Source organism: Melozone crissalis, unplaced genomic scaffold, assembly GCF_028551555.1.
Source record: "Melozone crissalis strain CALT ecotype California unplaced genomic scaffold, PUWL_Pcris_2 ptg000042l_1, whole genome shotgun sequence".
Lineage (NCBI taxonomy): Eukaryota > Metazoa > Chordata > Aves > Passeriformes > Passerellidae > Melozone > Melozone crissalis.
Genome location: NW_026535820.1, coordinates 13,070,218 through 13,084,720, shown reverse-complemented (window position 1 = coordinate 13,084,720; position 14,503 = coordinate 13,070,218). Strand labels below are relative to the sequence as shown.

At 41.9% G+C, this 14,503-nt stretch overlaps 1 protein-coding gene across 3 annotated transcripts in view; it reads right to left on the bottom strand.

Annotated features, from left to right (window-relative positions):
* NOL4 (nucleolar protein 4) overlaps window positions 1-14,503 on the bottom strand; it is a 186,348-nt gene that overhangs the window by 169,649 nt on the left and 2,196 nt on the right. The gene's annotated exons all lie outside the window — the stretch shown is intronic.

Genomic DNA, 14,503 nt, shown 5'->3' with positions numbered 1-14,503 from the left:
TCTTACGTTTGGGGCTTGTTTCCAAAGTCAAGGGTTTCCTTAAGTCAATATCATAGTTCCCAAGGCCTGTGCTGGCCACAGGCTACATGACCATGATGGAAGTGCATTTTAGGTGTGCAGGACAGCCCAATGCAAGAGGTACCAGCTGTATCAGTGCATACACACACTAGCAACACAGGAACAGGGCTGGCTGGTGCTGAAACCCATCCATGTCTGCCCACACAGCTCCTCCAACAGACGAGGGCATCACCAGCCAGTCCAGAGGAGGGCCACAAAGCTGATAAGAGGACTGGAGCACCTCCCCTACAAAAACAGGCTGAGAAACCTGGGGCTGCTCAGCCTGGAGAAGAGAGAGCTGTGTGGAGACCTCACAGTATCTGAAGGGAGCCTACAGGGAAGCTGGAGAGGAACTCTTCATCAGGAATCGTAGTGACAGGGCAAAGAGCAATGGGTACAGACTGAAAGAGGGGAAATTTAGGTTAGGTGTTAGCAAGAAATTCTTTACTGTGAGGGTGGTGAGACAAGGGAACAGGTTGCCCAGGGAGTTTGTGGATGCCCCAACCCTGGCAGTTTTCAAGGCCAGCCTGGATAAGGCCTTGAGCAGCCTGGTCTAGTGGGAAGCGTTCCTGGCCATGGTAGGGTGTGTTTTGGAGTAGACGATCTTTAGATTTCATCCACCCCCTAAGTCCATGATTCTATCACCCATCCATCTCCAGCATAACGCTCCCTGTGCCTGCAGCAAGCACTACGCCGGGTAGGCACAAGGCATTCATCGCACTGAAAATAAACTGGAGACCATGTTCCACTGTACCTCACGGTATTCCCTGCCCGCAGTGGGTGCAGGCTGACGGCTGCGCAGGGGCCGTCCGTGCCCACCGCGGCGGCACAAAATCCCCCCTCGCCGCAGCCACCCGCAGCCCTTTCCCCGGAGGGCCGGCACAGCCTCTCGGCCCGGGATGCGGCAGGCGCGGGGGGAGCGGGCCCAGGGGCGGCCGTGGCCGCACAGGTGCTGCCGCAGCCCGTCGCCATGGGAACGGCGCTGCCGAGGGCGCGGTGGCCGGGCCCGGCCGGGCCCCCCCGCCCGCCTGTGGGAGCGAGGAGCGGGTGTGTGGATGTGTATATGTGTGTGTGTGTGTATGTGTGTGTGTGTATGTATATGTGTGTGTGCGTGTGAGAGTGTGTGTGTGTGTGTGTGTGTGTGTGTGTGTGTGTGTGTATGTGCGCGTGTGTGTGTCCCGGAGGTATTGCACTGTTTCCATAGGAACAGGCGGGGGGAGGCGATGGCGGCACAGCCGCACCCTCTCCCCGCTCCCCCTCCCCCGTGCCCTCAATGCCAGCCCGAGCCCTGAATCAATTAATGGAGCCGGCACCGGGCTGGGAGAGGGCCGAGGCCTGTGCCCCCTCTCGGGGCAGCCCCCGCACCCAGCTGGCGTCGCGGCCGCGCTGCTTCCCCGGGGGGACCCCGGGACGGGGGTCCCCGAGGGGTGGCCCGGCAGATGGTCCCTCCGCAGCCGCCCCCGTTCCCCGTCCCGTCCCCGGCGAGGCGCGCCCGGGGAGAGGCGCTGGGGAGCCCCGGCCGCACCCCGGGGACACCCGCGGGGAGAAGGGGCGGGGGACACGCACACAACAACAACAACAACAAAACCCCGTCCCCGCACGGCTGTTTACGGCACCATATGGCTGCAGGGGGAGGGGTGAGGGACATGTCTGCCGAGCCGCCGCGCTCATTATGTCCGATGGAGTCACGGTCACCGCGCCTCCGCCGCTCCGGGGCGCGGGGGGACACCCTGCTGCCGGGGGCTGCGGCGAGCCCGCGGCCAAGGGACCCCGACAACCCCGGGTGGGGACTCCAGGGAGCAAACACACAGCGGGCTGGCTGCCCTGGAGCGGCCGGAAAGGAAAAAACCAACTCCCTTCCCCAAAGTCTCTCTCTAGATCTGTTAACATCTATGTATAGCCTCTGTGTAAACATGAATATATGGGATAGAGCTCTATTTTGGATCAGCAATACTTGAAACGTGAAAAGGAAAATACGAAATAAAAAGGTCTCCTGTTGTTTTCTTGGGTTTTTTTTTTTTATTGTTGGGGTTTGAGAGGAAAACCTGACCCATTTCGGGGCATCTCTGTCTATGGTTGGCACGTAGGAAGGGCTGGGATGGAAGCCCTGGGCATCAAACGCTAGCCCGAGATCCACAGCGATTAATGCTATTTTTTCTTTCCGAGCGAAGCAGCCATTCATTTCAGAGTAATCCTTGCTGCATGGCGCTGATGGAGGCACGCTCGGTGCAGCGCGTCCTGCTTCTGGAGAGCTTTCTCGGCCGGGGCAGGGAAATGCTTTGAAATGGCTTATGTCTTTCCTCTCAATGATTCATAAGATAGGTGCTAAACCTTGCCGTTATTAGAGAGATAAAATCCACAGACTATGGGGTCTGATAATAGGCAACTATACTGTTACCCATATTACCTTGTAAAATTGAAGTATTGATTTTTTTAAAGCATGGTTTGCTGCTTAGCAGACCAATCCCACTACTATTGTAGTCAGTGAGATTTTGCTATTGACTTCAGTGGGAACAGCTTTTTGCCTTTAAAATGGTCTATTTCACATTATTATGGTAATATCATTCAGCAATTCTTAGAATTGGCCTTCTTGGCCTTGGACATTTTAAAAGATTTATGTAAAAATTACTTCAGCTCAACTTCTTCACCTCATTTCTGCTCATGTTTTGTCCAAAGTTTTGTTTGAATAAATCCAACAGATAACTTTGTGTTCCAGATGGTTGTGGGTGGACTGGACCTAATAGATTCTCCAGTTATGTGTGTTTAAGTGTTTTTTTGTTTTGGTTTGGCTTTTTAATTTTACAGAAGCCTAGATTTAGAAACCCATTTGTAGATCTCCTGTTGTGTGCAGCTTTGAATGCATTTGGTTTCTCACCAAAATAGCATGCCTTCCAAAGCAAGATTAAAAATATTAAAATGCAGCCAGCACAGGGAGTGGTTCAGTTCGACTGCTGCCACAAAAACAGGCTGATCCTCTTGCCCATAGATAACATACATCTGAATCTTGGCACCTGCCATTGGATTGGAATTCAAAATGAGAAACAGCAGGCCTCGAGGTCTGGAAATAAAGGCAGCATAGGGGAGAAAAAATTTTCTCTGCCTATTAGTAAAAAATAAACTGCAGCAGTAAAGACCAATGACAAGGACTGAGGAAAACACTGTGGGCATCAGATAGATACTGGGGCTATGACACAATGGTAAGCATGTCCAAATTCAAAGTGCTAGGTGTATCTAGCACCTGTATTAACTGTTTACCTATTTGTGTAACTAAAAGCTTTTTAGTGTCTAGCAACATTCTGCTTAGCTACTTTTTGCTACGTCATGCTGTGATACTCATTGAAATAACTGTTGACTAATAGACTCCAATTTGTAATAAATGGATAAATGGTCGGGAAAAGACATGTATCCAAAATTCTGCTGATATCAAATTTCCTTGAGAAAATGCTTCCCCCTATGCCTCCCCCGCTGGCCCCCAAAAATTGTTTCATCTTCCACACATTTCCCAGGCAGTTTTGTTATGCAGTCAATATCTTAAGGTTGTTCTGTGCTTTTAGGTAGCTGACAGGTATGCCTAGCTGCCTAAATACTACTTTTGAAGATCAGAAGTAGTTTTATTAGCCAGTTAACAGAAAGCATCTGTCTTCTTTTGCCTGCTTTATTTCATTAACTTTATTATTATTATTGCTATTATTACTGTGAAATGTGTAATATGTGTTCTCTAGGTTTATTTTATTTTCCTCAGCCTCCATCTCTTCCAAGGCTGACTTTCTTGCTTTAAGGATCAGCTCATAGGAAGCTATTAAGCCAAAGTTTGTTTTTACTTGATTGGCTTTAACACTTCACTCCATTTGCTCTCTCATCTCACTTTCCTTCCACTCTTATTAGAAGCAGGATTGCTCTAATGCAAATATAGTTCAAAGAGACAGGAAAAAGAGAAGGAGATCTGAATTCTCGTCATAGCAGATGTCCTAATGCAATATCCATAGAAAAGGGAGATTATTTTAAAACAAGTAAACAAACAAACAAACAGTGTAATTGAGGGTGAATATATGTGTTGTGTGTGCTTACTTTATGAGAGATGCTCATTTATTTGACTTAAATATATGTATGGCTTAAAGGATTGAAATCAAGCTCATTCTCTGGTTTGGTTTATTCCTCCTTGAACAATCAGAACTTGGGATTTCTACAACAGAGAGTTGTCTGCACAGTGCACTGCATTGAGTGCACTCTGATGTTGCAGAAGATTATAACCAAAGAGGTGGGAGCAGGGTGCCCCTGTTGTTATTTTAGAGCTGGATTTGGCCTTGCTGTTACTAAACCTTTCTCGATATTTTTATACATTTTATAAACTTCTCTATATGCTTGTTAAGCACCAGTCTCTGGCACATTGGAATTTACCTTGGCAATACCAGATAGCGCTGACATATAAATTATTCTTCACAAATAGAAAACAATATTGTCTAAATGTATCCTATGGAGAGTTCAGTCATTGCTACCCAACACCAGCTGATGGGGGCATTGAGTGCCCAGGGCACTGGATTTTGGGTGGACTCCTCCCTCGGGCACTGACCATTGCAAAGCCCAAGCATCAGCCAGGGCTGCATCATGTCTTCAAAACAGGGCCATAACCTTTGTTCCAGAAAATTTGTGAGAATTATTCACAGACCTTCTGCTGGTCTTGTCCCAGGAGGGGATTTCACCCAGCTTGATTTAGGATGACAGGGTGGGTCCTTCAAACCTCACAAATGTCACGGGCTTAACTCCTTCCAGCTTCCTTCAGCTACAGTTTTTCAGCTTTATTGTAGGTCTGTTGGTTCACTCTTTGGATCTATTAGGCAAAATACTAATTTACTTTAAAATATTATCACTTAATCATCTATATTGTACTTTACTTATTTGCCTGCTTTTAAATTACAGCAAGAATGATAATGCAAATTTCTTGAATGTTTTGAAGTCTGTATATGTGAAAATTTTCCTGACTTTACATCCATTAAAATTAAATTTACTAAAAAAGAACTCTTGTAATTACCTATAAATTCATTAAAGTTCAATGATAAGAAGCAGAAAAAATACATAGTTCATTACAATTCTATTAATTGAAGTGTTCTACTTATTAATAAAATTTGACCTGCTTTCTCCTATTTAGGAATGCTTTTTCCTACTCAGCTTTTGAAAGCAGTCCTTTTGCTTCCAGTTCAAAACAGAAGATTCAATTAGGAACACAGGTAAAACAGTATTTTCAGTTCCACAGTTTCCTGGAAGTCTGTTGTATCTTGCCAAAATTGGGATGAAGAGAACAATACTGAAATTTTCTTATAGAGGGGCAATTTAAAAAGAAGAAATTAGCCTTATTTTAACTAGCTTCATTCACTTCCAAAGCTAGCTTTATTTATATTGCTTTATAATTTGCTTGGATGCAAATTTAACTATTTGAAAGCTCCCTATATGCCCAGTTCAACTCTTAGTTACACCAATACAATGATAATGAGGCCTTCTACATTAGTAAGATGTGGCAGAGGATTAGCATAAGTTTTCAAAAAAAACGCAGGGTCATTGTGCAAGAAGTTTACAATAAACGTCCTTTTGAAAATTCTGGTTTTTGCTGCTGCATTCATACAGAATTTACTATCCAATTTCCTTGTTGGATAAGCCCAAATTGAGACAAAAAGGTATAAGTAGATGAGATCTGCCTGAACTACAGTTTTTAGATGGATGGATGGCATTCAAATATGGCACTCATTAAAAGAATGCTGACTGTTTGCTCAGTAAAAATTAAATACTTCAGTATTACAGCAACCATAACCAGGGGGCTTTACTGAACTCTCATAATATAAAAAGATAAAGGTTATCAAAAGATGTCATAAAAAAAGATATGACTATGTCTACATTAAAGGAGGAAGGAAGGAGCTACATTCTTTTTTCTTTTCCACTGCCATTTCTTGAGAAAAGCAATGGGACAAGTCATCTAATTATATATAAGCCATACTTCCTAGTCCCATTGGTCAAAAAGCAAAGGCTTTCAGAAATTGTCATCATTTGAACAAGCTATTTCCTCTCATATTTGTCATTAATTCTCAAACAATTCTGCTCTTTTTTCTTTTCTTCCCACCACTGTAAGGGTTTGGAAATAGTCTCGACAAATACACACACTCAAAAAGGTGACACAGGTAGACAAAAATACAGAGGTGAAAGCAGCACATTCCTTCTCACCACAAGTGCAGTAAATTGTAAACCAGGGCTAGCTCATTGCAAACTTTCTGTGTAAACCACAACAATCTCACAGTTCACATAGTGCTGGACGTCAGAAACTTGATTGTCTCCCTCCTTCCTCCAGGCCAGTGATATCACCACAGCAACGAGCCACAGAAACTGCTACAGCCCAAGTGACCAACAAACCATCTAGTACCAGACTGCAAGGGAGTCTGCAAAAGATGTTTCAGAGCTCAGTAACTGGTAAATAAACATATTCCTAACCAAAATACTGTGCCTTGTACAATAACGACCAATTTATTTTCCACTGCTATAGCATCAGTCAACCTAAGAAGATATACCTAAAACTTATTAAGCTATTCATGAAACAAGAGCATGAAGGCTGAGACCACCAGCACTGTTAAAATTCAGTACAAAGTGGAAGGGGATGAGAGGATGCTGGGATTTCAAGATGCCCCACCAGTCTTTCCTTGTGTTGAATGGATGGGCTGGAGCATGACTCACCCTGACAGAGGCTCTATGGGACAACACCTGGGGAGAGGCTGCAAGACACCAGGTGGGAGCCAGGCAGAGCTCATGCCATCACACCAGTGCCCTCACTCCTGGTGGCACTGAGCAGGAAGGGCATGAACATGACCTTGTCCTCACTTCTGCTCCAGCCTGCAAAGCTGAACTGACATAAAGAGCATGCTACATCCTTATGAGAGCCACAGAGCTCCTGTAAAATCCTTGGAAGAAATTTTGGATTAATCAGTCAGGGTTTCTCTAGGGACAGCAGTGCAGATTTTCCATTCCCAACACTTTGGTTTATAAAAATGGCCTAGCTTTGAATTTATCTTCTGAGATGGTTGTCAAAAGAGCCTTGGGACATGAAATAGAATTTAAAAGGGTAGTGACTGAATTTCCTCTGCTGTTCACCAGTATTTACACCACACTATTTCTCTCACTTTCTTTCTACCTCTTACATGTCAGTTTTCTGCTGAACATTTTTTCTCTTAATGTTTATCTTTTTGGTATATAACCATTTTTTTTGGAAATAACAATTTTAACTATTTCTCATGTAAGTACCCTTTTTCTTTGATGAGCTTGGTTACCCTCCATGGACCTTTCATCTCTTGCAACCTTTTAGAGATGAGATAAATACACTAAGCATGCCATTAAAGGCAAGGACATACCATTTAATGTATGAGAATAATAAGTTTTCAGTGTTATTCTCTATACTTTTCCTAATGCCAATTTTTGTTATATGTGCCGTGCTCATTTTGGATACACTTATTGATTTGTTTGAAACCATTCCTAAATATTTCCCTTGAGATATTACACTAATTCCCTATATTTTAGATGTGATTGAAAGGCATGAATTCTTCCTTTCCTCTCCAAAAGCTAATATCATGATGGCATAAAATGTAAATTATCTGGCAACGGTCTGTAGGGAATTCTGCCTGCCATCATTTCTCCCTTTTTTTCCCCTTTGTTATAATATTTCTATTTTAGCTCCCAATTCTTCTTTGACTTAACCTAATTAATTTGCATTTCCATATATATATATATATATATATATATATATATATATATATGGAGGGGAGCTGTTTACATACACACATTGGAGTGCATTGCATAGCTTTCAAATACTTGCTGTGGTTTCCCAGTTCTTCATCAGTTTTAATTTGTCATCATTGCCAAAGCTACAACCCTGCTTTAATAAAGTCTGTATCAGAAGGGTTTCATTTCAGAAGGAAGAGAAGGAAGCAAGAAACAGTTTTCACCTGAAAATTTCTGAAAGATTCTTGAACACAAGTTAGAAAAACATCATTAACAGCCACAAAATCCAAACTAGTTCCCAACCAGCTCCAGTTCATATTTACGCTTAAGATAATTTTTAATGACTCTTACTGATTTTTTTCTTAGTGTTGACATATGGTTCACTATCTCTTATTTCTGTGAGCTATCTTTACTACCCAGTTTTTCCCTTTCTAGTACATTCTTGTCCATACTGTTGCATCATTGTCACATATAGTGGCAAATAATATATTTTAGTAGTATTTTAGGTACTTCATTCTTAAGTTCTTTAGTGGTTTTGAATTTGTGCAAGTTGCAGTGATGCCCTGCAATATCATATCCCCTCTTTTTTAATTCTCTATTTCTGACCATTTTTCAATTTTATCACCTGAAAAATGTAAACCCAGGGTAGATACTTCTTTATCACCCACATCAGAAAAGATACACACTGAAAAATAAAGTTTTGTGAAATGTGTTTATAGTCCTCATCTTTCCTGTCCACTGAAACCTCTGGCCATGCCTTAGCTGTCCTTCTCTTATTGAAACTAATTACCTGTATAATGATTTGCCTGTTACTCATCTTCTATCAGCTCAGGGTAGTGAAAGTCCATTCCTAAATGTGATTTCCTATATACCAGCACAGTGCTGCTTAACCCCACAGATAGGTCATGATTTAGTGGCAGCTACTCCAGCTCTGGCTCTGCCTTGAACAAAAGTTTTCCTCAAACTGCACCTGGCATTATTAGTAATGGTAAGTCCAGAGGCAACAAAAAGAGCAATCACAAGTCATAATTACTTAAAAGTTTTACAGTGAGTTAGATTCATAAGTCATTTAAGTGCAAGTAATCTCACCACGTAAATTTTCTCTAAGTACAGTCAAAATGTTGTAGCACCCATGTCTGGTTTTAAAATCTCTGGGGTAACAAAATGTACAAAAGCTTCAGACATGCAGACCTTACTATCAATACAACACATAAAACCTCTCTTTTCCCTAAGGAGTTTAATTACAGGCTTTTAAGTAAAAAAGGTTGAATGGGTTTCATCCTAGGCAGAAGTAGGTCATTTGATAAATGTTGCCCTTCCAAGTCTATATAGAATATTTGTTTCTGAAAAAAAGTCTCTACTTGAGGTTGAGTCTGACATAGATCAGTTTTATTAAGTAAACTGTTCACTACAGGTAGCCCCTTAAGCTGAGGAGTATCCACATGTACAAGGAAATGTTTCAAACACCCCATTTGAATTTCAACAACTAGGCTGTAATCCCAGCAGATGCACACAGTAACTGTCAAGTTTTGCAGCTTGCAGAGTTATTGAATAAGCAGTCAGAAGCCTGTACAACTGTCTGTGACAAAGTTGATCATCACTAAGAAAATCCATGTGCATCGGAAAAAATGTTCAATGCCATAACTTGTGGCATTTCTTTCCTCTATATTGACAATGCCTGGATATTGTATTTTCATAAACCATTAAAAAATACCTTGCTAGTGGAATTGTAAAGTTTTGAGATTCACCTATTTAAAGAGAACAAAAAGGTAATTTAAGCAAGCTGCGGGATCACTTTCAGTGCTCTTGCAGGACAATAGCAACAACTCTCAGTGCACCAGCTACCACTGCCTGAGTTTTCTAGAGTCAGAGAGGCTTCTAGCAGGTTTAAAATGACACAGACAAGACAAAAACATCTTTTACATCCTGCAAAGCTCTACTAATTTGGGCGACTGTGTTGACCAGTCAACCTACTCAACAAGGAACACAAGATGCCTGTGCTGCTCTGTGATGTATGGGAGGCTGCAGAATCTGCTGTAATCCTCCCTCCTGGAGAGTGTGCTTCCTGCCATGCTGTCTCATGATCTTTCTCCACATCTACCTCATTTATACGCTCTGTTTATTTCGTTCCTCTTTTACCAGCAAACTCTCAACAGGTGTATCCTGCATAACTGGGGAAGATTGGGACCCGAATAGCTTCCTTCAGACCAAACCTAACAGCTGCTAGTTGCCTCCTTTCAACAGCAAACAAACTCACAGTTCAGTGTCAGCCAATTTGAATTTATTTTTGTAGTGCAAAATGAAATTTGAATCATTAACTCCTACATTCATCCAGCACTGGCACTACCCTTCTTCCCCCATGGAAGCCCTTTCTACCTGCAGTGTCTCTGTGTAGTCTCCCCAGATCCTGTCTTCTTTCAGTCTAGAGTTGAACAGCAATGGTGATCACCCCAGAGGACAGGGAAAGAAAGTTTCTCCATAAAAAGATCAGAAAAAGTCCTATCAGGCTTTTTCTGTAAAAAAGCTGTACTGATGCCTAACAGCTCATTTTAGCCCTAACCTTCCAGCTTATTTCCCACTGATCACATAGCTGTGTAGCCACAGAAACAGCACGCGGTACATCCAAAGAAAATCGGGGCTGGAGCATCTGAGCAGCAGCCCCTGCATCATGACCAAATCCACTGCAGCTTCACTGACAAGAGACTCAGGGTAAGAACGAAGAAACAAGTTCACTATCACCTCTGGCTTCTCAGCAAAGGTTCACAGAAGCATGAAAATCAAAACTTTATTTCTGATTACTGGAAAGATTTGGGCTTTTGAGCTGCAAGTCTGGCCTTTGCCCAGGTGATAGCACTGTATTTTTCATCCTGTCTCTCATTACATGTGTATTTATGGGATGGATACATCAGTGCTAGGTTTTGTTTGCACACTGCTACACTCTATTTCATGTTTCTAAAGTCAAGTCAACATTTTCTAACCTTAAAACACTTAGTTTTTAAAAATCTGCTCTCCTTGGCTCATTTTTCTTTGAAAATTCCAACTCAACATTGTTACTAAGAAATCTCAGCTCCTCCTGTCCCTTTGCCTCTCTCACACACGCATGTGGAGATGGCATCCTACATATGGGTGCTTTAACATTTTTTAATTCCAGGACAGAGTTATTCTCTTTATTCATGAACACTCCCCTGAATGCCTGCATTAAGAGTTGCCAACTAAACCAGTTTTGTTCCATCTGCTGTGACCATTTTCCAGCACTCCCTCTCTGATTCACCAGCATCCCTCCCCACCGGCTCCATCGGGAGGTCTGCAAACAGCAGGGCAGAGGCTGCGGGGAAAGGGAGGAGACACAGCTCTGCAGACCTCAACAGGGGTTAAGGAAAATGTGGCTGGCAGCTAGAGCAGGGGGGATATGGCAGGGTTTGAATACCACTCCTGAGCTTGGAAGGTGCATTTAATGGGACTGTAAAACTCCTGCAGCATTGTACCTTGGGATAAATTATAGCTCACCCTCGGCGTCACCTTTCTGCGGTACTTACTGCCATTATGTGCTGGCAGTTCACTGGGCTACAGAGCTACCACTGTACATTTGACAAACACTTCTATAATTTTTTTTCTATGGATGGGTACAAAAATGGGGAGAAATGCAAAAAAAAAAAAAAAAAGCTTCTTTTCAAATTGCTACAAAATGCCCTAAAATAATGAACAATTTTAAATGTGAGATAGTTTAAAGCAATCAATTTTGACCTATAAGCTATTTATGTTGTGATCTGTTTTTTTCTATTGTTCATAAACAGAGTAATCTATCTAAAAAGAAAAGGAATATAAACTGTATCTATCTACTATTATTCATGTCCAACAGAACAAGAGGTGGGTTGGGACATAGCCTGTTCCTTAGAGCTGACTGGTCTATAATTTTAAGCCTTAAATCCTGTAATCAGGTTCAGTAGTACAGCCTTGCACCTGCACAAAGCCTTGCTGGTCTGCTAGCAGCAACCCATGAGGTACCAGATCCTCCTGGAAGATCTAAAGATTAAAGCTAAACAAAATTCGGTTTCAGAATGAAAGTTCATTCTGTGCTTATATTTGGAAAATATAGAAGAAAACACAGGAAAATTCATACATTAGGTCTGTGATATCATTAAAGCCAATGGAGTAATTTCAAATTAGTAATGACATAAAAGTAATCTGAACTTGGCCTTTGAGGTTATATTCTATTAGTTTGCTAATACTGTGTAAATTTTATATTTAAAGGCTATCCTGCAGTCATCTTGGCCCTTCTTTTTTAAAGGAAAATTCTGCTTAAAGTCTGCTGATACAGCTTAGGCTATTATTTTATAACTTCTTTTTTAATCAAGACTAATTTTTAGGGTCCATATTTGTGTCCACACACAACATCAAGCCAGAGAAAGCAAAGTGGTGAGGAGAAATTTGTTTTCAAGCTGCCAATCAATAAGTAGCTCCAGCTAAAGAAACTACACAAAAAAGAAATTTTAAAAATACACCATAAAAATCATGTACATAGTTAGAAAGGATATCCTACTAGAGATACTAGTTCCATACCCCTCCTCATGGTTGGTAAGTACCAACTGTTGAAAGTCTACAGTAGCAACCATTTGGCATATTTGTTGGCCTAACCTGTTTTATTTATACAGTGTGTCCAGGCTGGACATCATTTCACTGCTTTCACAAAGTGCAGCTTGGGCTTGATGCAAGAAAACCTTCAGTGGTGACAGAAACAATCTGAAAAGTTGCAGAAGTGAAACACTCACTAGGTAGCATACAGGAATACCTAAAGCATACAGAAATACCTTATTGTGTGCTGTCCCACTCTGGACCTAAAATGGCTGTTTTGCAGGGAATGTTGTTGCCTGGTGACCAAAAGTGCATCTCCTAGGCCACAGAGGGATGTGAACATTCAGAAATTGATTTGTTCCTGTTGCTCTTGAGGAGACCATACCCGTAAAATAGATTAAGCCAGCACATCATCATCTATGCATTCTCCTTGCTGGCATGCTTAAACTTGATACTGAAGGCAGGCCTGTGATTTTGAGCTACTTATCAAGCAGGCAAGGGAAGAGCAGAATACCTCATGCACTACTGCCCACAGAATATGAAAGAAGACCAAGGCTGAGCTGCTGTGAGGCTGCAAGACACCCTGCTTCAATTAAGTCTGTGTTGTACATCTAGGCTGTTCCGGTGCAACCTCCCAGTTGCTATCAGGCTCTCTTTCTTTCATTAGAATCAAGTAGTTAATTAGCCCCAGCCTGTCCTCTCTCCTTCTCTCTTTCCCTTTAACGCAGCAGTAATGATGTCTAATTACCAGCAGCAGTGGATTACAGCACCATCAGGAGCAAATCTCTCTGGCTGACAGCAAAGCTGAGCAGCAAATCTTAAAGCTTCAAGGAGAGAGTAATTCCTAACAAAGTATTTGAATATTTCCTTATTTTTGACCAGCTTGTAACTGTAGAGTCCAACTTGCAATTTCATCCGCCCTCTTATTGAACAGGGAGTGCTCATGCAGTGATTAATTTTAAATTGAAATTAATTTTACCTATGGTGAGATCAAGTAATGGACAAAAAGAGGGAGAGGGTGAAGGAGAAATTCACAGTTTGGAGCTCTGCTACCTTTTGGGGCTGTCTCTGAGGACAGGCCCAAATGTATGGGATAACCATGAGAGAGGGGAGGAAAAAACAAAAATTATCACAAATTTAAAAACTCTTAAATAATAATTAAGAGTTAAAGAAATGACAGAATGGGCTTTTAAGGCTTACCAACAATTACTGTCTGATGAAAATCCAATTTTTTCCCCCTGTAACTTATCATTCCCATCTGGGCGAAATTCTAGACCTCTTGAAGCCAATAGGAGCTTTGCCACTGACTTTCTCTGTGCCAGGGGCTGCATCCTTGTTCTGTCAAACATGTTCTTTCTGAGCCTTCAGTGCCTGGCAGGCACTGCCCCAGCCCTGGCAGCAGCTCATACAAACCACTGCCACCCTGTGGGTCTGCTCAAATACTCCTCTGCCTTTTGTGCTGGGATGGTGACACCAGATTCATGGGTTTAGGAGGGGCTGGCAATTGTTTTTCAGAGCTGAATGTTGCAGAGCATCCCCTTTTCCTATTTTTGTTGCACAACAAATTTCTGATGGCCAGCAGGAGGAAATTGTATGTATGTATTCTGAAAAGGATTATATATCATTGCTCAGGTTATATACAGATATTCTGTATATTCTGATATTACAGATAGATCATGCTAACTTTTCCTTTCTTGATTTCATTGCCAGTCCTAGTTTTATTAGAATTCCTGCTTGGTTGCTAAACTATATGAAGAGAGTTACTCCTATATGAATATAAATACATGTATAGGGGCATACAGAGACATTCACAGCTAAGGGTGTGATTCCCACAAATGTACATAAGGTAAGACCTGCAAGATGCTCGACCTCTCACTGAAATCCCTTGTGGGAAAAAAATAAAAATAAAAATTGATTCTGTGTTCTTAAAATAGAAAACAGGATGGAAGGTGGGACTCCAGGCTTTCATGGCCTAGCAAAAGTGAGAGAAAATAAACAAGCTTATCATCACTGAGTCTTGTGTTTCAAAGGACCAGAAAAGCACTTAATTTTTAAATTCAATTGTGTAAAATAAGGGTTATCCTCTTTATTTAGTAGAGTAGTCAATGCCATTTTTAAAAAT